At 38.3% G+C, this 26571-nt stretch overlaps 1 long non-coding RNA gene across 2 annotated transcripts in view; it reads right to left on the bottom strand.

Annotated features, from left to right (window-relative positions):
* Positions 1-25235, bottom strand: part of LOC307195601 — a 56055-nt gene extending 30820 nt beyond the window's left edge. For both annotated transcript variants that reach the window (XR_013830890.1, XR_013830891.1), the window contains exons 1-2: positions 24925-25235; positions 15417-15587 (exon numbers count right to left, since the gene is read on the bottom strand). This is a non-coding gene — a long non-coding RNA (uncharacterized lncRNA). The remainder of the gene's footprint in view (positions 1-15416; positions 15588-24924) is intronic.
* Positions 25236-26571: the final 1336 nt, after the last annotated feature.

Consider the following 26571-nt stretch of genomic DNA (forward strand, 5'->3'; position numbering starts at 1 on the left):
GAAAATAGGAGGAGCGTGGAGCTGATATCTCCTTACTCATGGTGCAGGGGCATTTCTGGGGATGCATCTGTGACTTAGTGGCAGCCTGATTAACATTTCCATGTGAGGACATCTTAGAGCGCAAATAGATAAAAGACAGCACAAACTACTTTGGTTTCAGCCAAATGGGTGGGTGAGGAAATAGTTGAATTATATCAAATTGCTAGTTGGCTGGGGTTTTTTTGTGTTTTTTTTTTCACTGAATTCAACCATCTATGGGTTTTGCTTCTCTAAATCTGTTCCTATGCATAGTCACAGCCTTATTTAGGAATTAAATCCATTTTTCATTTTGAGGCTCTTGATTCCTGATTCATCTCAGTCCACATACCCTGGCAGGCATCCACATACACACACAGGCCATGTTGCAAATGTTGCTTAGTAAATTAGATGTTTGGAGTGCCAAACACATTTTCTCCATACAAATCGTGTTACAGATGGTGGTTAGTTATCCAGTCCAGACAGCAAATGCTTGCATATACACCGTACAGGTGAACGACGATACTGAAGAGCCTTAGAGATGCTAAGCCTGCTGAGAGATGCTAAGGGTGTACTGTTCCAGGAAACTGGTATGGAGGCTCAGCTCCCTCCCTGGGCCAGTGCTCTGGGGCCCCAGGAAGAGCTTTGAAGATGGAGTCAGCCGGCTCCTCTGGGGATTCTGAACTAGATGATGAGAAGTCACAGCTTGTCCAGAGGGTAGCAGCTCCCATAGCAGTGATGCTCACTCCAGAGCGTGGCAGGAAGAGGGTGGTGGAGGCAGAGATGCTTCTGTGTGTGGCCATTCATTCAGGCAGGCTGCCTGCTCATCACGCTAATGACTGCAGGGTACAGTCCACCTCTAATCAAGTCAGGAGCCTGTCAATGACGAGAGGATGCCGGTTATTTGTAGGCAACCAGCAGTCTCTGGCCCCTCACGTGTCATTTCAACTAATTACAAACAGATTAACTCAACTCTAGATGTTATTCAAAGGGCAACTAAAATCCTGAATAAGAAACGTTAACATAAACTTTCCCTCCTGGAAGCACAGAGCTTTAAGAATAAAGAAACATCAACATCTGGTGAATTTCCAAAGCATTATAGATGTTTCCTTTTAATAGCAGTCCGAAGGCAAACCAGGATGTATATATTTTCACCATCTCTTGCATTAGGAAAGGACCTCCACTTCCACTCTTAACAGACTTGTTTAGGATTCAATTTTCCCTCTACTCTGATTTCAAACTATTAAAAACAAATGAAAAGAGCCAGGCTAAGCCAAACTTGCAAGGTTTTCCAATGGAAAACACTTCATGCTCTTTCAGGAAGCCACAAGCAAACCAGGTCTGACAGCTGACCTTGATAGAATTTTTTTCCCCTCTTTTTAGGTGGGAGGGAGAGGGAGACTTGACTTATAGAACAGAAGCATTTAATTTAAAATTTTCCCAGGGTATTCTCTATAGCGGATGCTTCTCCATCAGGCTATTCAACCACTGCTGGGAGAAGGAAGAATCAAGAATAATGGGTTTCTGGCTTGGGTGCTTGGGCAGAGAGAGGAGTATATGAAAATGAGTTCAATATGAGACATATTTAGTTCATTGTGCCTACGGGATATGCATGTAGTTAAGCAAATTGAAATGAATGCCTGGCACTCCAAAGATACATCTAGCTGGAGTCACTTTGAAAGTCATAAGGATATAAAAGTTAAAGTCTGGCACTGATGTGGTTATCCAGGAAAAGAGAAAAAAGAACACAGGACAGACCTCAGGGAACACCATTGTTTAGAGCAGGGCTTCTCAGACTTGAAGTGGCAGCAGGGGGCCTTGTCAGAATGCAGATTCTGACTCAGTAGGTCTGGGGTGAGGCCTGATTTCTGCCTTTCTGATCAGAGCCCAGAAGTTGTTGATGCTGCTTGATTTGGACCACACTTAGAGTAGTAAGGATCTGTGGGCAGCAAATACAAAAAAGGGACCTGAAGGAGAATTAGAGGAGTAGAACGGGAAGAAAAAAAAACCCAGAGGCTCGGTCTGTGGAAGCTGCAGGAGGAGAGGGTTTCGGTAAGGACGTGATCATGTGCTGCAAATAGGTCAAGATTAAAGAGAATGGGGTGTTTGGCAATGGAGAGGCCATGTGATGATCTTTGTAAAGCAAAAGCCCAAAGACAGACTTGAGTGGGCTGAAGAATTAAGGAAGTGAAGACAGTGACCATAATCTTTATATGCCTTGGAGAAGCAAAAATACCAGCAGTGGTCCGAGCGTCACCTTGGAGTTTCCCAAAAGAGAAGTGACTGTCCTGTTGGCAAGGTGCCTGCCATGTGGTGCTTTGCAATTGTCACTATTAAGGGCCTCTGTACTTTGACCAAGCAGATTTAAAAGTAGCAAACCATTTGTCTGTCATGATTCCTCCCCAGGTTTCTGGGCAGAGGCTTAAACCAAAAGAATTACAATAAATCTAGGCGGGTGGCACCTGTGGATCATGCTCATAACATTCTAACTAACCCCTGTGCACACATGTGGAAGATGGAGGAAACACGTGAAAATGACAATAGTTGCATTACTATTGTGGGACTGCAAGTAACTTTCAAATTTTTCTTAATTAAAAGAAAGAAATAATTTATCATGTACACCATTTTTTAAATAGTTCACAAATATTTTGGATATATAATAAAAATCTCAGAAAGAACCTAAGACGCTTACTTGCTTCTCAGCTGCTTGATACAACACACTGGACAATTTTTCCTTTCGTTTCTTGAATTAACATGGGAACAATATGATACTAAGCATATTCTGTGATGATATATATGAGCTCATTTATTTCAGATAGTATTATTTCCTTCCTATGTCTAGTCATTGCCAAGAAAATAAAGTTAAAGGTTCTATTTGTAAAAGAATGAATGTTCTTACTTGATAAATTTAGATAACTCACATTACAATTTATTCTTGGAGTCCTTCCCTTCTTCATCCATCCATTAATACATAATGCATTTCTGATTTTTCTTTCTCACTCAAAAGCTGTATTTGGAAATCTGTTAATGAACTAAACAAATCTGCAAAATTGTTTTTAAAGGCATAAGAGAAACCCTTTGATACCATTATATTAACACCAGAACTTTTTCTATTCCAACACAATGGCACATGTTTCTCTCTGTATTATATCTGAAGGTAAATTATTTAAGCAATTTTCTTAGTAACTGGCAAATGGTACTTGTGAATTCATTTATTTAATCACGGACAACTTAATGTAGGCCACTGCATATCTCTGTCTATTCTGTTAAAGTCAAAAGCTTAAAGAGAAATGTGTTCCTGGGAGTCTAAATGCCTTCAAGAAATTGAGTCTAGCAGGCTTACAGTGCCTTCTACAGAGAAGTGGGAGAAGCACACAGCAGGGCCATCCATGGCCTGTGAAAAGCAGTTAATGTCTCCCAGCCACAGATGTGTCATCATTCATAAAGCACTACTAAATATGTGGAAAGGTCAAAACAAAAGTCTCTGCTTTTGTACAATTCTGACCTAAATTTATGACTGGAAAACCTTATAGAGGATATTGTACTTCTCATTTTCTATGCTGTATAGAAAATCATTATCAGTGAAAATTGAAAGAAAACAAAAAAGGATTTCAAAGCAGAGCAATAAATTAGCTGTGAAAGAGAGAATTTATCTTACCATACCCTTTCCCAAACTGAGTATTATTACTTCTGAAATCCTTGTCAATTGATGAGTGGAAAATGCTGTATCATCAATGCTTTTGTAAGTGCAAGGCCCAGGAATCGTTAACTTCAATGCATCCTCCCTCCCATTCCCTTCCTTTCACTCTGCTTCAACTGGTTCCTCTCAAACACTCCCTCTCTCCCATCCAGATGGCCCTACAGTAATGCTTTAAGATTAGTATTCCAATAATCTCCTGATCTTTCACAAAACAATATTGTAAAACCTTTCTTTCTCTGCCACGTGCTTTACCACACTTTACAGTTCCCAGCATCTTTTTTATTTCCATGTTTATCCTTGTATAGGAGAGGGCTTCAAACTGCATGTGAGTTGTATGCTCCAATGAGTTTCAGACATATGGTTGCATGTCTGTGAACTGGTGAGAAGGTCTGCCTGACATCTATGTGCATGAGGACCCAAGACTTCCATTCTAAGAGAAGAGTGAGGTATGACAACGATTTAGTTGTCAGAGGGAAGAGACAGTTTGACTCTAACATGGTGGTTACTCCCAGCCTAACTCCCTCTAGACTTGTCTTAAGTCTTATGGTGAATGGTAACACTCAAGATGAGAAACTAAAAATCTGTTTTCCCAAGAGTTCTGTTGGGGCACAAACAGCAATGATTTTGTGCCTATTCAACAGAGAGTAACAGCAAAAGGGAAGAAAAGTACTCCTGACACGTCACATCACAACAGAACACCAACCCCTGCAGGACTTACGCTCTCCAGTAGCCCTGCAATATCTTGCTTAGTGGCCTTTGGTGGATATAGAGATACACAGGAAGAAGATGTTGGAATGGAAAGAGAGGATAAAAATCAAAGAAGCCTCATGGAAACCAAATACGACATATCCAATTCTTCTTGGGGACTCCTAGAAATAGCTGGAAAGATAGAGTCAACTTCACAGAGGTCTAAAGTCAAGGGAAGAAAAGCCAGTAAAAAAATGTGTTTCAGTTCTCATAGGATTGATTTTCATCCTGTGCAATTAATATATTTTGGAACCAAAATTCTCTTGGTTCCTGAAAAGGTATATAGAGTAAATTTCATTATACTTAGATTTTAAGTAAGGCAGATTTGCAATTCTGGAAAGATTTTTGTGTGCTGGTTTCTATACACAGCAAACTAAAGGGGGGGGGGGGCAAAAGTATCAGAAGAGAATATTATTTCAAGAGATAAGTAAAGATCAAATGTTTCTTAAAAATGGATGTTTGTTTCACTTTAGGTAAGTACTCGCAAATTTACATTTGTGGCTCAATAGTTATAAATCTATATGTTATTTATCTTATCAATATCTATTGGATCCCTCTTTCTGACTTAAATTCTCATCAACCCCCAAAATTCCATAATGTTTTTTAACATGGAACTTTCCATTAAGATTTAGAGCCATTTGCCTTTGAATATTCATGGTCTCAGTCCCATCAGAAATGAGAAAGTATGGCATCATAAATATTATATACACAATTCCAATCTCTAAGGAAATGGTGATCTGTTTTATTTTGTCTTGAAAATATTAATATTGTACTAAAATATGCCAATTTATTTGTCAGAAGAAAAATATAGATTCATCACTGAGAAAAGAAATCTGAAAAATCTGTAACACTATTTAGCTACATGATTATGCTGAAGAACAAAGGTAACAGAAATCTTAAAGACCATTTTCATTGGACCTCCTTTTGTCTTACAAACAAGAAACGGGCTTATGGTTACCCAGTGATACAGTACTAGAATGTTAGATCTAGTACTAGATCCAGTACTAGAATGTTAGCTTCCCAACCATCAGCCCAGCGCTTTTCCCATGCTGCTAGAAAACTGAGTCCTTGGGTTTCTCCAACATCAGTTTCTAGAAGGATGCCTTAAATGTTTCTCCCTGGGCTCACAGAAGAAACCAGGTTCCTATCTCTGTTTCACTATTCTGCCCAATCTTAAACTTTGCCTTAAGGCATATTCTCTTCTTAGCTATGGAGTTGATAATAGGGACAATTCTCTTCAAAAATGCAGGAAAGTGAAGCAAGTACTACAACCCATGGTGAGAATCAGGCGCTCACTCATTCCCATCGTTCCTGTCCACTTCTGAGGTTTCATTGCAAATACTTCTTAAGAAGAAGTATACTCATGCAACCTGGAAGACTTCTTAACAGCATTTGGACTTTGTGACCTCCTGCCATACTCCATTCTCTTCATAGGAATTGAGTAAAGCAGACATGTCATTGACTAAAGAATTTTCTCTAGGCTTCAGACCTCTTCCTCCACTCAGATAAGTGGACCTATTTCATCTGCACTCTAACAGACTATTGCATGGGTAAGCAAATGTCCAGAAAGCTCTAAAGATGTGTGTTAATTAGGAAAGTGTTTCAATACCATAACATCAAAGAGTGAAGAGTGATCATTGTACTCACTGCCAAATTTCTAGGAAATTGACCAAGTACCTGATTTCATGACCATTAGCTATGAAGAAGGAAACTGGAGCAGCAAAACATAAAGCAGCTAATAACCTGATAGCAGTGAAAGAAGAGCCAAAGAGAAGACGAGGGATGAATTACAGCAAGGCTGTCTCACTGTATCTGGTTGAGTAAGTGCTAGAATGGGAAATCCCAGATCAAGTTCCATGTTCCATTGGGTTGTGTTACACAGAGTGCCAGGAATGCTTGCAGACTTAAGAAAGCTTCTTTCCATTGGCTTTCTTTTCATTTCACAACAGAGGGGAAAGAAGATACTGTCAGAAAGTGCCTGGGCATCTCTGAATTTGTATAAGGATAAAAGAGGGTCATCAGGCTTTTTATTACTGTAGTTGAACTTCCCACCAAGACCAGTTTTGCAGGTGGTATTTCTAAAACAGGAAGCACTGAGGCTGGCTGACATTCCAAGCTCAATTTCAAGTAGATACTACAACCTTCAGCATTGTCTACAGACCACAGCTAAATTTTGTAATACCCAGAGATTACCAAATTATTTGCACAATTTCTAATTTTCGACATTTTCCACTTCCCTCCCAAATTTTAAATATGTCAATGCTATTTTTATTCCTCCTCTAGTTTATTTTGTTCTTAAAACTGACGCTTAAAATAATTTTCTTACTAATGGGAGAAAAAATTTAAAAAGAAGACACTCTCAGATGAATACTTCCTAGCTAGATTCCGTCCAAGGGAGTTATGAGAGGTCCGTGATACAGGACACCTTTAAGTATCACTTGAAGGATACACAGACTCATGATTTATAAGGTCTGTGATCTGTGAATCATAGCTATGTGCTGGCAGAGACATCAAGATGACACTTATAGTGGGGTGTTCCAGGAAAGCACTGGACAACAGGAGAGGGGGTATCTGTCCGAAGTTTACTCTTGAGAGAGTGATGGAAGAGACTTTCAGAGGTCAGACAAGGGAGGCGACCAGGGAAACTCAGTGGATTACACAGGTCCTCACTCTTAGAGCCTCCCTGTCCAACACCCCTTTATCCTTGGTTTCTGGCCACTTCCCTAATACAGCCTGGCCTGCCAACATCTAGCTGAGGCCACTCAGGGATACACGGAGACAGTGATGCGTGGAAGTCATGGTGGCAGTAAGACCAGGTTAGGTTTCAGTGAAGCCATTTAAGTCTCAATGGAAAGTCTTTTTTTTTTTTTTTCTGCTCAATAACACATTCATACCAACTGAACAGGAAGCAGACAAGTTCAGTACAAGTTCAACTTCTACTCCACCTCTTCCCTGTGCCATGGTTTAAGACAGGCTGCAAGACCTAAACTTAGTTTCACATTACACCCACACATACTTTGGCTCCATTGTAAAGCGAGGTCAGCAGACAGCATATAAAACATGAAATACAAATCAGAGTTCTTGTGGATGTATTGCCAAGAGATCTAATCACTGGCAAATTCTACCTCTCGGGATTGTAATCTTTGGCTCACCTCCACTGCCTGCCCCAGATGGCCCATAGGTAGACAGTGCAGGACCAGGCCCTTCTATATCCCAGGCATCATGCTCATCACATTCTTAGTGACAAACAGTCTGAGGTGACAGTGTGACAGCAAAAGCAGATGGGAGCCATAGTTTTAGTCATATCCCATATTTCTCCATTTTTTTTACAAGCCAAGAAGACTGCTGCTGATATTTGAAATGAGATGTCAGTGACCAGCAGGAATGTCATTCTAGCAGTAGTGATGGAGCGGGCGTGAGAGAGGCCAGCTGGACATGACAAATGTCAGATTAGATCAATAGTCAAGTCATACACATGATAAATAGAAATGGCAGTGAAGTATAAGGAAGGCTGTAGGTATGTGTATTTAATGAGACCACACCAGCATTTCAAAGGTTCCTGACACAGAAAAGGATTTCTATGGCCAAATAAAGTTGAGAAAAACTGGGTTAAACAAAGACTGATTTCTTTGTGCAGGATTTTTCAGAGCCTTTAGTGTGCTATTGTGTGTTACAGATCTCCAAGAAGCAATTTCACCATCAAGCTCTTGTATTATGGACATTATTAACATCTCATGGGACATGTCTCCATTTGATAAATGCTAGACAGTTACCATATTGCATGATTTCTATTCAATGTGAGGCTTTAAGAAAATAATTATTGACATTTCTTTCCATTCCATTATTTTAGGTTCTACCATTTATTTGGGTAACAATAGCACTAAAGGATCAAACAGACAATGTTAGAAAAACTGATCTAAACAAATGGGAAATGATATAAAGCAACTAAACTTTGATCTAATAATTGACCAATAAACCATCATCCCTATAAAGTCAATGCTTCCAAAAACAGAAAGTAATTTCTGGAAAATACTGAACATGATTCAGTAAACATTTGCAATGTAAAAGAACATGGGGGAAAACTGCCAAGCAGATTAACTTATATGTAGCTTCAGAAAAATTATGTAGTTGATAAAATGTTATAAATGGGAATGTGATCATTATACTATCCCCAATAATAGCTACTTCTTCATTAGCTCATGTATCAAGATTCTCACTTCCTTTAAATAGTCACTGATGTCTCGAATATCAATCTTTTTGGCTTATTTTTTTAAATATAACAATATGGGAAAAATACTACCCCTGAGATTAAAAAAACAAGAGGTCCATGAACATGTTATGTAATGTACTTTCGAAAACTTGAAAATCTACAAAAGGAAATATGAATAAAAAAACAAACTTTAAATGATAATAAATTGTTCTCTTGCAAAGAAATGGAAAATGTTTTAATCCTCTTAGCAAAGAACTATTTTCAGAAATGCAGACCTGAATATTTTTCAGAACTTTTCTGTTATTTAACATATTTTGCAAACTGAGATAGATAAGCCCTTATGTAAGCATTATTACCTTAAATAGGTATGTATTGTTAAATTTTAATTAGGCAAATTTGCTTCATCTCTGAAATATAAATATGCTTGTATATTTAGTTACCACAACAATAGTATGAGATTGGGGTGTGGACAGTGAAAAAGAATGCCTGGCTGTGAGTTTTTGCTGTTGTTATCAAAAGCAAATTCCGAGGAATTTCTAAACTTGCTCCATGGTATCTTAGAACATGAGAGTCTGACTGACTAGTTCTCTTAAACACACACACACACACACAGACATATGTGTGTGTTTATATGTATGTGTGTTTTTATATGTATGTGTGTGTATACATGTATATATCAATACATATGTGTATATGTGCTCCTTGGTTTTTTCAGTTAAACTTTATTGGAGGTCAAGCTATATCAATGCATGTAAAGCTGCTTCATAATTTTTTTAGATTGCTGCTTAAAGTCCATTCTATGGCTATTTCATAGTTTACTTAACTGATTGTTTTTGAAAATTTAGATTTTATTGGCTTTTATTTTTGCTTTTGCTATCACAGAAATGGTAAAAAATATGTCTGTACATATTTGAATGTTTCTTAGTATGTCTGTATGATTAATTGCTAAAAATAGAACTGCAAAAGCAGAGACTGTGCATTTTTAAGTTAGCTAGATATTGTTAAAAAAAATGTCCTTCAAACAGGTTTTTACACCAGGACCAACTACCCTTAAGAGGGCCTGATTCCCCTTTTCTGTATCTGGCTCTATTTCTGGAATCTAGCCTATTCCATTGGCAAGTACCACACTATTAAATTACTATAACTTTGTGGTTGGCTTTATTTTCTCTAGGGCAAGTTTTCTTTCCTTATTCCTTTTCATTCTGAATTGTCCTGGCAATTCTTGCATGTTTATTATCTCATATGAAATTTAGAATCAACTTGAATAGATCTAAAAACTTAGCAAGAATTAATAGCTTTATGATATGGAATTTTCTATTCAAGAGTAAGCTATGCCTTTCTACTTATTCATTTGTTTTATGTTTTCAGTAGAATTTTAAAATTTTATTTTTGTAGACTTTGCATACTTTCCTTTTATAGTATTCCTAGGTATTTTATCTTTTTCTTTCTATTGCAAATGGGACATTTCCTTCCAATATATTTTTTAGCCAGTTGTGTAACAAACTTCTTGATTTTGGTTTATTAAGTGTAAATGTTTTTCTTAGTTCTCTTATTAATATAAGTTTTTCAGTTAATTGTCTTGAATATTCAAGTATAAGATTATATCATTTGCAAGTAACCATCATTTTACCTCCTTCTTTCTAATTTTATACACCTAATTTTTAAAATTTATTTAGTTACATTGGCTAGTATCTCTAGAACAAGAACAAAGAGCTTAATACATGCTAGACAGTGTGTTAGACATTTTCATTTATTTTGTTTGATCCTCATAACAACCCCTGTGGTTGTATTACTTGTCTACATTTCACAGAATCTAAGTGTAGAAACTGAGATCTTAGATTAAGTTGCTCAAAGTCACATTGCTGATAAATAGCACAGACAGATCTTAGAGAAGATGATGAAAAGTACCCAAAATAATTAATCATTAATGTTTGTGAAAATATCAAAGTGAAGAAAGCATTAAGAATTACATAGACTATTTTCACTTACCTGTTATGAACCTTAAGAAAAATTTAATAACTTTGTACCCAATATGGAGTTAATCATATGAGACTCGTTTTTCCTCCCAGTGAGACACAAGCACTATTTTTTTAAACAGAATTAGCACCAAGTCATGGACCTTTTAATACTCTAATAAATCCATCATCTGGAGAGGTCAAGCACACATCACAACCAGACTCAGGAATTGTAGTTTTAGAATCTGATCACGTTATATTTTCTCTATTTGCTGCAGATAAAAAAATGGCATTAACAAGTGAAACAGTCACATCTTTTCAGCATGCTTCCTTATTTTTCAGTATTTATTGTACAAGTATCTTGTGTCATATTATGGACTTTATTGCAGACATTCATCATCACTGGATATGATGCTGAAAATGGGCCTGTGTTTTCTTCCATATTGGCTCAGAAAGGGCAGTCACAGATGTGAATGGATCTGAGCACAATAATGAATCATGGAACAAAGGACTATCATTAATAATTAGCACAGCTGGAGTAGGTTTCATCTGCATAATTACCTACCATCCTTTTTTGTCTCACAGCTTTGACATGACACAGAGCAGTCACTGGAATGTTTTTGTTATTTTAGAAAAATATCTTCAACTGTGGTAAGGATGCCTTGGAATGTGGCTTAAAGAGATGCCCTTCAGGATAAAGCACTTGACCTTTCAGAAACAGCAAGAAAAGTTTTTCATTTTTTAATGTATGTCTGAAAAGAGAGAGTGCATTATTTGTCAGCATCAACTCTATTGGACTTCTCATCCAGCCATAGAAGGTTTTGAACAAACACAGGCAAATGTACATGAATGCATTAAACTCAATATTGTTCTGTCCCAAATCCATAATAAGAGTAGTTCATATTCACCTGAAACAATTTATACCAAATTGTCCAAACATACACAAAAAGCCAATTCCTACCTGATCTCAGCGTCCTGATGTATTTGTAATAAAGCAAGGAATCTGTTTTTTCCTTTTCTCTTTTTCTGGTGAGTATTTATCATTCATGGTATGAAAACAAAGAATGTGAAAAACATGATAGCTAGTGGGAAGCAGCCGCATAGTACAGGGAGATCAGTTCCGTGCTTTGTGACCACCTAGAGGGGTGGGACAGGGAGGGTGGGAGGGAGACGCAAAGGGAGGGGATATGGGGATATATCTGATATAGCTGATTCACTTTGTTATAAAGCAGAAACTAACACACCATCGTAAAGCAATTATACTCCAATAAAGATGTTAAAAAAAAAAAGAATGTGAAAAACAAAGAAGTCTTTTAAAGACAGAATAAAAACCTCATTTTGATATTGCCCCTATTGAAGAGCCAGGTTGATTTTTCTATAGTATAAATCTGATCATATCACTCTCCTAAGTGAAGCCATTTGATGACTTCTCACTTCTCTTATCTACCAAACTCCCAGCATACTTATGGACATATGACCCCTTGAGTTAATAGTCCAGCCATACTGCCCACCTGACATCCCACAGTGTATCGTGCTCTTTCTTACTTTTTGTCCTCAGCGTATGATATTGTCCATGCCTGTGATGCCTTCTTATCCTGTCACTTGTTGAATGCCTCCCTCTCCTGCCTGCATAGAGCATACAGCACTTACTTGCCTTTTTATGTCTCAGTCTCCCCCATAGGCTGTAAGTCTCTTGAAGGCAAGAACTGGAACTTGTACCATGTTATATCCCCAAGGCATGGTTTGAAGCCTGAAATATAGTAACCTCCCATTTATTGAGTGAAAGAATGGAAATCTTATCATCCTCAAACTACTTATAAGTGATTAATGTGTGACAGGGCAATTGTTAAGGTTTTTATTAATCTGTGACAGACTAATCATATGGTATTTTCAATCTCCACTCTGGCAGATGTTGTAGGTTGATTTGCTTGCCATGTTATGGTGAGGATGAGCAGCTCTGGGTTCCATTTCCCAGACTCTCCTTGAGCAAAACATGACTAGGTATATGACCTTGAGAAGTTATTTTGCCTTTCCATGCCAGAGTTTCCTCACCTGTAAAATGAAGATGCTTATAAACCTTTCCTTGTGGTGTTGTTGGGAGGATAAAATATCGATAAAGCATGCATGTTGCTTGGCACTGGGCGGGGCATATAGTAAAAACACCATAAGTGTTTGCCATTGTAATTAGAGCTTGTCACACACAAATGACTGCCAATAAGCCTTGTTTCATTTGGGGTTTTCACCTGGGCAATTATCTTACTCATTTTTCTCCACATTTCCTTTGCATTGGAATAATAGAATTGAAATAGATCATCTCTAAGGTCCTTTCAGCTCTAAAATAGATTGTAAAATGTGTCCAGAGAACTATGCATTTGTAATAACCCAGAATGAAAGGCAGCAGGGTGGGAGAGGGTGTCAAGGATGGCAATGATGGATATAAAGAACAGGGAAGGAGTACATTCCAAAACATTTTCCAAAATAGCAATTAAGGGGGATTGAGGGCAGGAAAGGTGATCAAACAAAAAGCATTTCATTTTCATTTCTCCCTGTCAACTGTTTCAGCTATCAGAGAGGAGATACCCTTTTTGATAACTTTAGCCTTTGTGTATTGGTAATGCCAATTCTATGCATAGATAAAGGGAGACAATAGAACAGTTGGCCTCTAGTCTCCCCATGGAAGTAGCAGAAAGGATCCTATTGTAGAACTTACAAAAACACTCTCAAATTAAGCTGAGTCATTTAGGATTGCATTTGGCTGCATGAAAGAGAAACCAACCAGAGCTTAAACAAACAGGAGGCTATAGATCTCATTTTACAAGGACACTAAAGATGGACAGTCCAGGGCTAAGAAATTGTTCAGGGAAACAAGCTCCTTCTATACCATACTTTGTCACCCTTAACATGTGACCTTTGTCTTTATGATCACAGAATGCCTACTGCACCTTCAGGTATAAAGTTCTCATTCCAGGCAGGAGGAAGGGGAATGGGCAAAAGACAATAGACGCATGACAGCTGAGATTTTTCCCCTTTTATTAGAAAAAGTAAGGTTTTATTTCCTGGAAGCTCCACTGGTAGACTTCTCTAACATTCCACTGGCCAAAAGTGGGTCATATGACCACCCCTAGTTGCAAGGAATTCTGGGCACATTACCACTCCTAGCAAAAGCATGGAATTCTTTTACTGCAGAAGATAGATAAAATAGACTTGGTGTAGGGAACCAGCATGTCTACCACTTGCCTCCTAGTCAATAAAGTAAATTAGGCTTGACTAACACACAATGAAACATATAATATATATGTTGTTTGGTGACAGCTGAAATTAGATTAAGAGAAACAGGCTGACAACAAGACAACAATCTTCATATTGCTTGGAAATTAATCAGGTCTAACCTTCCTTCCCCTTGCACTCATTGGCCTCCCTTCCATCTCCTGCCCTCTGCCTAAAAAGAAAATTGTGTTTAGCATACCAAAAATCTATTACCACTGAGCCAAAAACCTTCCAAATAGATTTATATGCCTTGTTATTTAACATATTTCAAGTTAACAACTCTCAATTTTTTCTACTCATTTTTATCAGATCTTCATAACACATTTCTATGTTAAATTTGTCACATTGTTTCTCAGTTTCTGTCCTTTCTACCATCACTATTCTGAGGGTGAGAGCAGTAAATGTTCCCAATTGTTAGGTCCCTGGAGATTCCAGATTGTAGGATCCACAATTATTCCTTTGTCTTTTCAATAGCTTGTGATACGTAGTCTAAAATACAGGAAAGCTCAGTATAGAGAATACACAGACTATATAAAGGAAATCTTTAGAAGTAGATACTGTGTTGACTTTAAAAAGAAAAGTGAGGAAATGTGAAAGCCAGCAAATTTCTTACATGTAGACATGCATCTAACTCAAAATACTTGTACAAGGTCATCTAGGAGATATTCAAAACATAACCCAAAGAGATAGCACTAAATATCCAAGGGTCTAAATTTTCTAAAACAAGAAAATATCCAGGAAATTCAAAGGCAGAATTCTTATATCAAAAATTGCCCTTGGGCTTGGAATGCCAAAATAGTATCATGAAAATGGGAGAAAGCTTGACGCCATCTGCTGAGAGGTAAGAAGAGAATCTGGCAGTTCACCCTTATATTTGGGGCCATTGATTATTTCCAGATAACTTATGGAAAGTTTCCTGTGCAAATCAGATTCTCTAGATCTGAGGGATTATCCAACAGGCTCCAAATGCTTCTTTACACAATCTCTGAGACTATACATATGGTGAAAGGGTGATAATCACATAGGGATTTGATCAGAATTTTAGCCTAGGATGAGGAAATATATTTAATCACTGTTGCAAATCAGCTCCATTAATACATAAAAATGTTTTCTGGTTGATAAAAAGACAAAGCAACCTATAAAACCATAGTTCAAGACTTGGACAGATACAAGTTACAAAACAACTCAAACAATTCTCTGAAATTTATAACAAGAAAAACAGATAGTTGAGCACCAGGAAAGGTGTGCTCTGATCTCATGCCTTCAAGGACAATAATTGTTTGCTCTTGTTGCTTGTTCTTGCTGTCCTTTTTGGTTTATTAACTTTTGAATATTCTCTTGAATTGCTGAGTAAAACGTTTTTAGTTTCTCATTCCATATTCTGGAGGTAAAAATACATCTACTATAAAAATATAATTAGCCAAGTTCCAGGATCAGTTAAAGAAAATTAATGACACATTTGTCCAGACCACATGCCAGTATGGCTGGTTGAAACCAGGATCAAGGAAATCAAAGCACTTACTCTGTTAATAAAAGTAGAGGAGGGGCTTCCCTGGTGGCGCAGTGGTTGAGAGTCCGCCTGCCGATGCAGGGGACACAGGTTCGTGCCCCGGTCCGGGAAGATCCCACATGCCGCGGAGCAACTGGACCCATGAGCCATGGCCGCTGAGCCTGCGCGTCCGGAGCCTGTGCTCTGCAACGGGAGAGGCCACAACAGTGAGAGGCCCGCGTACCGCAAAAAAAAAAAAAAATTGGTACATGAGTTCATTCAGCAAATATCTATTAAACCCTGCTAAATGTCAGGTACTGTTCTAGGCATTTGGCATAAATAGAGAACAAAACAAATAAAGAGTCCTGCCTTGAAGGAATATACATTTCTGTCAATCGCCAAATTATCTTAAATCAATTCCTCTTTTTAAAAAATTGTTTTCTTGGGACTTCCCTAGCGGTCCAGCAGTTAAGACTCCGCACTCCCAATACAGGGGGCCCAGGTTTGATCCCTGGTCAGGGAGCTAGATCCCACATGCTGTAACTAAAAGCTCCCGAGTGCCACACCTAAGACCTGGCACAGCCAAATAAATAAATTAAATAAATAAACATTGAAAAAATGATTTTCTTGATCAAATAATTTTTAAAAAAGGATTTCTTCAACAGTTCAAATTTTTATACTCAGTATGATCTTTATCAAACGGCATCACCCTCACCATCTCCATCTCCAAAAAGAAAACTTGCTAAATGTATGTACCCCTTGATTTTCTATGAAATCAGAGCTTTGGCTCTGAGTGGTTATAACGATTTATATTTGCTGACCAGAAAGTCTTTAGAAGGGAGTACTATCATTGGTTCCCATGGGTGTTCTTTTCCATGAAGATGGGACGGCAGCAAAATGTTGTCAAAGAAATTAAAACAAGTAAGGAGTTTGAGACACTGGTTATGTGCCTTCCTTATGGGCATTTAAAGAAGGAAAAGGAAGATGTTTCTCACTGTAACACACTACTTTGCATATTACTATCAAACCTGTCAGGTCACATTTTAATGTTCTTAATAACTTTCTCATGTTTTCAATCATAAGAGGTAGCATCCTGTTACCAAGCTTGAGTATCTGTTATCTCTCAGTATGGAAGGATTTAAATTATCTGGTGGGTGAATTCACTCATCTGTAATTTTTTTTTTTTTTTTTTTGGCCATGCTCTGCAGCATGTGGGATCTTAGTTCCTGCACCAGGGATCGAACCCTTGCCCCCTGCAGTGGAAGCATGGAGTCTTAACCACTGGACCGCCAGGGAAGTTCCTCAGAGAATTCCTCTTAACCTCAAATGTTAAGTCTTCAGAGACACATTGCCATATATTTACTCTACTTAAAATATCAAGAAAATGAAACAGATCAGTAGAACCATTAACATAACAGATAATCCTAAATTGTGTACACAGGCGAGCAAAACTTGCCACCCCAAAATATCTCTTTGGCATGCAGACTATTTTGAGCTGAAAAAAATTAAGGCCCAAAGGACTCAAGAAGGAAATTTGACCTTCTCCCTAACTGCCTAAAAAAAATTTAGATAGAGAGCCTGTTCCTGAATAGAGCCATCACCAGAGATGTCTGCAAAGAATATGGGCCAGGTGTGGTGGGGAAACTCTGGCAGGACCCAGAGATCAGAGTCCACTCTGTGTCCCATTGTCTCTGTGTGGTGAAGCAAACATTTGTTTCCCAAACATTTCCTTTTCTATCTTCATGTGAACAGCCTTCCTCCCCCTTAAAGTCCCAAACCACTACCCCCAACATCCTCTTTTGTCCTTAGCTGAAGACAAAAGGTGAGGATTTCAGCCATTTGGGTAAATTACTCAGTTTTCCTGGGTCTCTCCTATGTATACATGTTATAAAATTTGTTTTGATGTTCTCCTGTTAATCTGTCTCATGTCAATTTAAGTCTTACACCAGACAAAAGAATCTAGAAGAGTAGAGGAAAATTTCTTCCTCCCTGACATATACGTATTATTTTGAGGCACATTACTACTTGACTTTATTTTTTATAGGTTGCTGTTAAGAATAGTAAGCAATTGAATTCAGGCAATGCATGTGTGTATACATGTTTTCCTATGGATTATGGCAGGAAGTGGATGTTGGACGTCATGCTCTCCCAGAACTTGAAGAACAGCACAAGGCAAGGTTGAGTAAAAATGTTACAATATTAATAGTAGTAGCCACCATTTACTGGGTGTCTACTCTAGGCCAGGTACTTTATTATGCTATCTCATTTAACTGTAAATATTTTTCTCACTTCTTAGATGAATAAATTAGAGCTCAGAGAGGTTAAACCAGCCCTAGACTCTAAAGCATCCAGCTAATAATAGAGGGATGATATTTGAATCTTGGGTCTGTCACTGTAGCCATCGTACTTTCAAATATGCCACAAATCCAGTTCCCATAAAAGAGAACACAGAACTGGATGAGTTTTCAGTGTAGCCTGAGGGTCTAGACTTCATGTCAGACAAGCGTTAAAGGCAATGTCACCATGTGAGGCTGAGTGACAGGCAAACTTTCAAGCTGGTGGAGGAGTAATTGGGTACTACAAGGTGTCCAAATGGGAGACTCAGTGGAATAGAATTAAACAATACTTGAGCCATTGTTGTTACAGTTTAGCTCTTGGAGTCTCTAACCTCCTTAAAAAGGCATCCTGTTCTCTTAGGAAGAAGCCTGACACCTGTGCTGCTCTGAGCCCTAGGGCTTTCCCAGGGAGTCCATAGGTAAAACAGGCTTCCCCTTTCATCTGAATTCCAGCATTCTAAGGGGACCTAAACCTGCTCAACAGGTTCTGAAGATGTAAGAAGCCCAGCAACAGCAGGACAGATGACCTCATTTTTAAAACCTTATTCAAAACAACCCTCATCCTTGTCTTCCCCTTGACATTTAGGGGAAAGGGAGCTGAAGATCCCATGCGAAAGATAACTACCCTCTGATATCCTAGAAGCCATGAGGAGCTCCTGTATCAGGAGGCCAGGGTTTCTATAGCATTTGCTGGAATTTAAAGGACCAATTAATTACCCTCCCTTCCCTACTAAGTTTAGAACAAACTGAGAAACATACAGAGGATTCAAATGAAAGATCAGAATGTCAATTTTATTGCTGATGGAGCTGGATTTAGAATAATATTTGGACCAATGTCAAAGGGGCTTCCTAAAATGCAGCCTTACCAGGCCCACTGACTTTCCAGAACCATGTGCAACAGGCCCAGGTGTACATTTCCGGCCCCCACAGGCAGGGATCGCCCAGGAGCTTTGCCAGATGAAGCGAACTTCCATTCCTTGGCAGGGCAGTTGCAAAGGGAGAAGACAAAAGAGGCTGCCTGCCGTATTCAGCAAGGGGCCTCTGTCCCTTCATGGGAGGATCGCTGGTGAATAGATGGCAGGTTCTTGCTATCTCACCAGTTAGATAAATCAGGCTTCCTCCCGTGGGTGGAGTAAGTGACATAGAAAAGGCCAAAGTTTAGTGCCTTGCTACTCAAAGTCTATCCTTGGGCCAACATGGTCATCTGGAAGCTTCTTGGAAATGTAAGAGCTCAGGCCCCATCCTTCCTTATCTTACTTACTCGCAATCTATGTTTTAACAAAGTCCTCAGGTGATTTGTATGCACATGAAAGTCTGAGAAGCATTGCTAAACGGAAGTGCTGTCACAGAAATTTCAAGACAGAGCAAAGGAATTTCCCCAACAGAACCTTAAGCGAGGTGACCAGAGAGGCCAAAGGCCATCTCCATTATTTCATAGTGAAGCTTCCTTTGATGTAGGTAACATAGGATTTTAACAAATACTTGGGATTTTAAACTAAAGCTATAGTTTCAATTGTCTCAAATTAAGTGAATTAGCTAAATTCCTGGACTACTTTTAGTGAGCCCTTGCCGAGATAAAGACTGAGCAAAGACAAGGAAGAAAGTAACAGAATATGATTGCATTTCTTCACTTAGGAGTCCTTGGAGTCAAGCATTTCAAGAACTGAGAATCACCGTCAAATGGAATCTAAATGACAAATCCTGGGCAGGGTCCATCACATGGAGAGTTCTTTGGCCTACTTCTGGCTTCATTGAATCTATACTATGTCATCTTTATTTTATAGTCAGTTTAGAGTTGGAAATACAGGCTGAGAACTCTCTTGATGGCAAGTTTAGAGCTTATTGACAGATTTTGCCAAATACAAGTGAGTCCCAGTTATTTACTCAGTTCTTTGGTAACCTAAATATTATATCTAATTTTCTCTCCCACAGAGTGGTCAGAGGTACCATCAGTTCTATGACTTTCACATTTGTATAATCATAACCAAAGAGTGTTTTTTAAAATTTTTATTGGAGTATAGTTGATTCATAATGCTGTGCTAGTTTCAGGTGCACAGCAAAGTGAATCAGCCATACACACACACATATCCATGGTTTTTTTTGTCTATTTTGTCTAACCACGTTTATTTGTCTCTCCCTCAAATGCCAATGGTAGATTATTGCCGGCAAAAGGCTGTTACCTCGTGGCCACAACCTGCCCTGAGTTTGAAAATTTCAACCTCGGGTTGCCAGGGTTGTTTTCATAACTCCTCTTAGGGCTCAGTGAAAGAATCCCTGCTTTGCCAACAGCACGGCTCTACTCTCTTTCTTGAAGTCTGTACTACTTGTGAGCTGTTAGCTGGTCTTTCTTCATGACCACTGATGGCACAAGGTGATGGATGGATGAAGTCTTCACACCTAGCACTGCCTATTAAAGAGAGAGAGATTGGAAAGAGTGCTTAGTTGATAAGAAGGAAAATAATTCACTCTTGCTCCAGAACTGAACTGGTATAAACTGGCACATTCCAAATGAGCCATTCCTTTTACTTCACATTCCACTTGGTTCCCTGTTAAGTGTTCAGAACATTCTGATATTGCTTATGGCTCTCTCCTACAAAGTCCAATGAAACCTATTCAATGGCAGTGTGCCCAACAGCATATGATGCAGAGCTTTTTTTGCTAATGGTATCTATTTACACAGAACATATCAGCCTATCACCTAAAGACACTTTGGCAGTAAACTATTTTAGAGGCACACAGGGGAGAGAGATGATGAATATGTAATTTTGATTTACTAAATGGTTTTTCTTCTTAAAATGAAAATGTCAAAGGCCCAGATTATGTGGGGAAAAAATCATTTTCCTTACGTGCTGTTCCTTCTGTGTGAATCTTTCTTTGTTCTGAAACTAATCTCACCTGAGAAGCCATATCAGCATAGCACAAAGAAAATTAGATATTTACTTACGAATTATCTGATTTACTGGATAATCCAAGGCCCTGAAGAGCCTTTCGAATGGTGATTTGAGTCAGTTACTCAGGAAATTAAAGAGATGTCATAAACTTCAATAGGTAGAGTATGGTGCTAACTTATTTGTATTAGTTGTCTGGATTTTTCTGGGGAATTTATTCTCTTTCATTTCATCTTAGGTTGTATCAAACAGAGTAAACTACACCAAGTTGCTCTAAAGTTTGAAAATGATTGCTTATAATACTGAGATAATTTTATTTACAGAAAAAAAACCCTATTTTTAGCAATAATAACCAAGCAGCTAATGGTCCATCTTCTAATATTTTGCCATAATGCATTCCACTTCCATTTGAATAACTAGTTCTCTAAAGCTAAGCTGTTATTTATTTTAGTGCCATTTCTTGCTGGCCTTGCATGCAAACATAGATATAATAGTTTCATTTAACTGTACATTTGGAAAACATACTCCCAAAATGAAAAGCCATTCTTATTATAGTCAAGTCCATTTATATTATAGCAAACTATTATTAGTAACGTCAGAGGAATAATGTAGAAGGCTGTGTTTGAGCAGAATTTTATTAGAACTTACTAAGTGGTCTACAACCATTTTCTCATTTGCTTTCCACAATAATTCTGTGAGCTAAGCAAGTCAGGTAGCACTATTCCTATTGTTTTATTGTTTGGGAAACAAGCTCAGAGAGGTGATAGGTCCTGCCAAAGTCATCCAGTTAGTAATGGATTGGTCACAGACCCAGGTCCTCTGGCTCCTTGTCCAGTTCTATTGGGTTGTGAAAAAAGGCCCAGGGAGACATTTCTCACACGATGATTGTAAAACCCGAGAGAAATAAAAACATTCTCATTCTACGTTGAAAATTTTCTAACCAGATAACCAAGGAATCTTTTTAAGGTAAAGTAGATGTGTCAAAAAGAGGAAATTTGGGGGCTTCCCTGGTGGCGCAGTGGTTGGGAGTCCGCCTGCCGATGCAGGGGACGCGGGTTCGTGCCCGGGTCCGGGAGGATCCCATGTGCCACGGAGCGGCTGGGCCCGTGAGCCACGGCCACTGGGCCTGAGCGTCCGGAGCCTGTGCTCTGCAACGGAAGAGGCCACAGCGGTGAGAGGCCCGTGTATCGCAAAAAAAAAAAAAAAGAGGAAATTTAGGATGTTTTAATTTAGTAAAAAATTCTTATGTAGCCTTTTAAGACTCACTATAACTTGGAAAAATAATACCTTATACTTACACAACTTTTTACATTTCACAAGGCAACTGTATATAGGCTATCTCATTTAATGTTCCTAATAGTCCTATGGTTGGTAGAACAGGTGGAGAAACTGAGTCTCAGAGTGTCTAAGTGACTTGCAAAGATTTCCAGGTGGCAGAGGTAGGGTCAGAACCCTGATATTCTTCAAGGATGGTGTTCTTTCCACTACTCCATAGCTCATTGTCACATATCTTATATGAGGCTTAACAGCTTAACAGAATTAATTGGGCTTCTTGTCACCACTACTCACATTTTTCCTGTGCCACTGGGAGACAATCAACAAACACTGTGTAGCAAATCTGATGGTATGAAAAAGTTCAGCAGAGGAAGTTAAGCTGTAGGTACTTCTCCCAAGAGTATGGACTACCAGCCATATCTTTAATCCTATGCTCTGAGAGGGCATAGTCACAGCTTTCTACTCAACTCTTCATTGAAGCGTACCATCATAGACATTTTCGCTGTCCTGTTTTTGGAGACAGGCCAAATCTGATACCCATTTGATAGGGGGGATTTGGAAATATAGAAATGTCTTAAGAATTAATTTTCAATGACAAACCCATTACAAATGCCTGACTTGAAAGAATGATACTTGTGAGAGATTATCTACATCCTACATTTGTTTCATTTCTTCATTCTTTTTTCTTTTGTCCCAAAATGTGATCTGCAATGATTTAGAGCTAATAGTTTACAGCTGAAGAAGATAAACTTATTCAAAATAAGTTATACAGTACTCCAAAATGATACTGACTAAGCCCATGAGGAGAAAATGCTTGCATCTCAAGATATAGAAGGGGAAGTTACCAGACATTTCTCATCCACATATAAGGATTTGAGACAAACACGATTTAATCAAGGAATGTTAACGAGAACACATTTTGAATGTCCTTTCCATCTTATTTTCCAGTAGCCTCAGCGTTCAACAAGAACACCTACTATACAGACGATAAACTTGTTAATCAGTTTTCTGCAATAAAGCTTATCTCTGTGAGTACATTACTCATTCAAGAAGTTCTAATGTAATAAGCCTACATGCGACTTTTATTCTCCCAGTAATCTTAATTACCCATTTTACTGCTATGTGCTCAACTGTCAGGATACAATTGGCCAAGAAAAGCTTTTTTGAAAATTACAAACATCTTGAGTTTCGAGTCAATAAAGTTGATGGCAATCTTGAATTTTATTATTAAATTTCCTCAAAGTTTTCTACCCCCTCCCTTCTTAATGGTACCCGTTGGCTTACAGCACTGTTGGTATTTGGTCTTATAGTGTTTACCACTTCAGACCACTTTCACAAGCAATTTGGTTACAAGACAGCCCAGTCCTGGCACGCGGTGGGCTGCTACCAGCCTTACCTAAGCCAACCATAGACCAATTACCTATTGAGGGAAAACGAAAACAGAAAGCATGCTGTTTTTTTTTCATTTCAAGAACAAGGTATTTTTGGGACTTCCCTGGCAGTCCAGGGGTTAAGACTCTGAGCTTCCACTGCAGTGTGTGTGGGTTCCATCCCTGGTCTGGGAATTAAGATCCCATGTGCCGCGCAGCATAGCCCAAAAAAAAAAAAAGGTATTTTCAAGTCACTCAAAGTATCTCTCATTCAATCATCTATTCAATTATTTATTCAAGCATTCATTGAGTACCCACTATGTACCAAACCAGACTCAGCCCAGGCAACACAATACTGAATTAACTACAATTTTGCCACCCAGGCCCTCCACCTCATCCCACACTGATGCACCATTCTGCAAAGAATTTGCAATCCAGTAGAAGAGAAAACAGTTAATTATGATGCTATTAAGTAAGTACTAATGGATATATGAGCAGCAGTATGACTAGAACAAAATTCAGTTGAACTTGCAATACAATCTTAGTGTGTGTGTATACATATACATACATACATATATATATATATATATATATATATAAAATATATATATATATATATATATCACTCCCACCCCATCCTCATCCGGAAGGATTCCCAAATGAAAGCTATAGGTTTGTTCTATACTCTCTCTGATCCTCAATTTCTCTACCCACCTCCATGAAGCTAGTACCTTCATCTGAGGACGTCTCAGAAAAAGCTACTACTAGAAATTATCTCGAGTGATATACATGGCTAAACATTTTTGTAATCTTAAGCAAAAATATTTATTGATTTTATTTTTTGATGTAGAAAATACTCAAAAGTCAAGATCGTCTGCTAATTTTGTCACACATGTTTTCCTATTCTTTTAGAATGTTTGAAATTTCCTACATATGGCAAATTCTCTCTCCTTAAAAAAATATAAATAAAGGAAATCTAATTTAAAATTAAAATTGTTTCATCCAAATGTGTTGTATCATAATTCAGTTTTGTTTGAAGACTGCCATTCTTTGTTTTTATGAATTTTAATATGAGATTAGAAATGACAGCAAGTGTGTTTGTGTGTGTGTGTGTGTGTGTGTGTGTGTGTGTGTGTGTGTGTGTGTGTGTGTGTGTGTGTGAGAAATCTTACAAAAACAGGAGGGTGCATTGTAATGCCTGGTCAAATTCAGTGCCATGAAGAAAATATTTAATCTGGGTAGTGAGCGGGGTTCATCCAAAGTTTAGGTAAAAGCCAGCATTAGCCAATGCTTGGTTCTTTGACTCATCTTCCTCGTCTTTACCTTCCTCCTCCTTCTCCTCTCCCTCACCACCACCACCATCATCATCATCACTACCATTTATCAAAACTTTGCTAACTCCAGGCGTAATGCTGGATACTTTATGCATCATCCTCACAACTCTTCTAGGAAACTGAGACTCAGATTAAGTAAACTGTGTATGCAGCTAGCTAGAGAGACAGAACTAAGATTAGAATAAAGTACATCTAAGCGTTAGGCCATTCCCAGTAGTTTCTTAGCTAAGGCAGAGCCACCCTTCATCGCAGCCCAGTTGCAGGACAGCCCACGTGTAGGGCTTCAGTGCGGCTTCCATAGGAGCGCTGAGCCAGCAGCCCTACATCCCAGCACTCACATGACCTCGGTCTTGTGACTTGCTTCTGCATCAGCTGGGGTAGTGTGAGAGAAGTCGAGGAGGAGAGGAGCGCGTCCTCAAAGAAGGTCATCTTTAATCCTTCTACGGCTTCTCTGTGCCGCTCCGATTCTAAGGCTGATTTCACATGAGCCCTCGTTTTCCCTCTAACTGGTTTCTTCTTCCTCTCACTCACTTAAAAAAAAAAACAAAAAAACAAAAACAATTTTGTAGGTCAGATGCTGTAATTTAATAGGAATCTAAGAGTAACTGCAGATGGTCCTAAGGTGCCAGGGGTGGTTTCTACTGGCTCCTTTCCTTCCAATCCTGTAACAAAGGTTGCCACCTGTTATCAGGGAGCAGCTCAATAACAAATTCCAGGATTGGAATTAAATTGCTTTAACTTCACTACAATTACTTCTTTTGTTGGGCAAAGTGTATTCAAATTATGCAGTTTATTGGATTTTTACCAATCTCTTCAACCCTTAGGTACCTTGTAGAATGTGTGCTAGAATGAGGTAGGAATTAGAGAGAAAACGTACTGGTTTTTTTTCAATCCAGACTTTAACACTGAAATTATTAGCAATTTTTCTGTATGAAAAAAGTCTGTAAAATCTCATTAAGTGTCATCGAGAAAGAAGAAAAAAGAAACTTTTAAGCTTCTTGTTCAATCACATATCCATTTTCAGATTTTATTTTTTTAATTAAAGTACAATTTATTTGCAATATTATATTGGTTTCTCGTGTACAGCATAGTGATCCAGTATTTTTCACAGGTTATACTTGATTAAAAGTTATTACAAGCTAATGGCTGTAAGTCCCTATCCTATACAATATATCTTTGTTGCTTATATATTTTTTACATACTAGTTTGTACCTCTTAATCCTATACCCTTAATTTGCCCCTCCCCCTTACATCTCCCCACTGGTGACCACTAGTTTGTTTATATACCTGTGAGTCTGTTTCTGTTTTGCATATCCATTCATTTATATTATTTTTAGATTCCACATAAAAATGCTGTCACACAGTATTTGTCTTTCTCTGACTTACTTCGTTATGCATAATACTCTCTAGGTCCATCCATGTTGCTTCAAATAGCAGAATTTCATTCTTTTTAAGTCTGTGTAATATTCCACTGTACACATGTAACATATCTTCTTTACCCACTTGTCTGTTCAGGGGTATTTACATTGCTTTCATATATGGGCCATTGTCAACAGTGCTGCTATGAGCATTGGGTTTTATGTATCTTTTTGAATTAGTGTTTTCATTTTTTGTTTTTTCTGGTTATGTACCCAGGAGAGTGATTGATAGATCATATGGTAGTTCTATTTTTAGCTTTTTGAGGAACCTCCATACTGTTTTCCATAATGGCTGCAATAAATTACAATCCTATCAACAGTGTAAAGGGCACTTTTCTCCACATCATTTCCAAAATTTCTTATTTGTAGACATTTTGATGACAGCTATTTTGACAGGTGTGAGGTTGATACCTCATTACTGTTTTGAATTGAGCTTCTTTAATAATTAGTGATGTTGAGCATCTTTTCATATGCCTATTAGCCATCTGTATCTCTTCCTTGGAAAGATTTCTATTCACAAGTACTACCCACTACCAACTGCATTTTTTTGTTTGTTTTTTTATACTG

This window comes from Stenella coeruleoalba (genome assembly GCF_951394435.1).
Source record: "Stenella coeruleoalba genome assembly, chromosome: 12".
Classification (NCBI taxonomy): domain Eukaryota; kingdom Metazoa; phylum Chordata; class Mammalia; order Artiodactyla; family Delphinidae; genus Stenella; species Stenella coeruleoalba.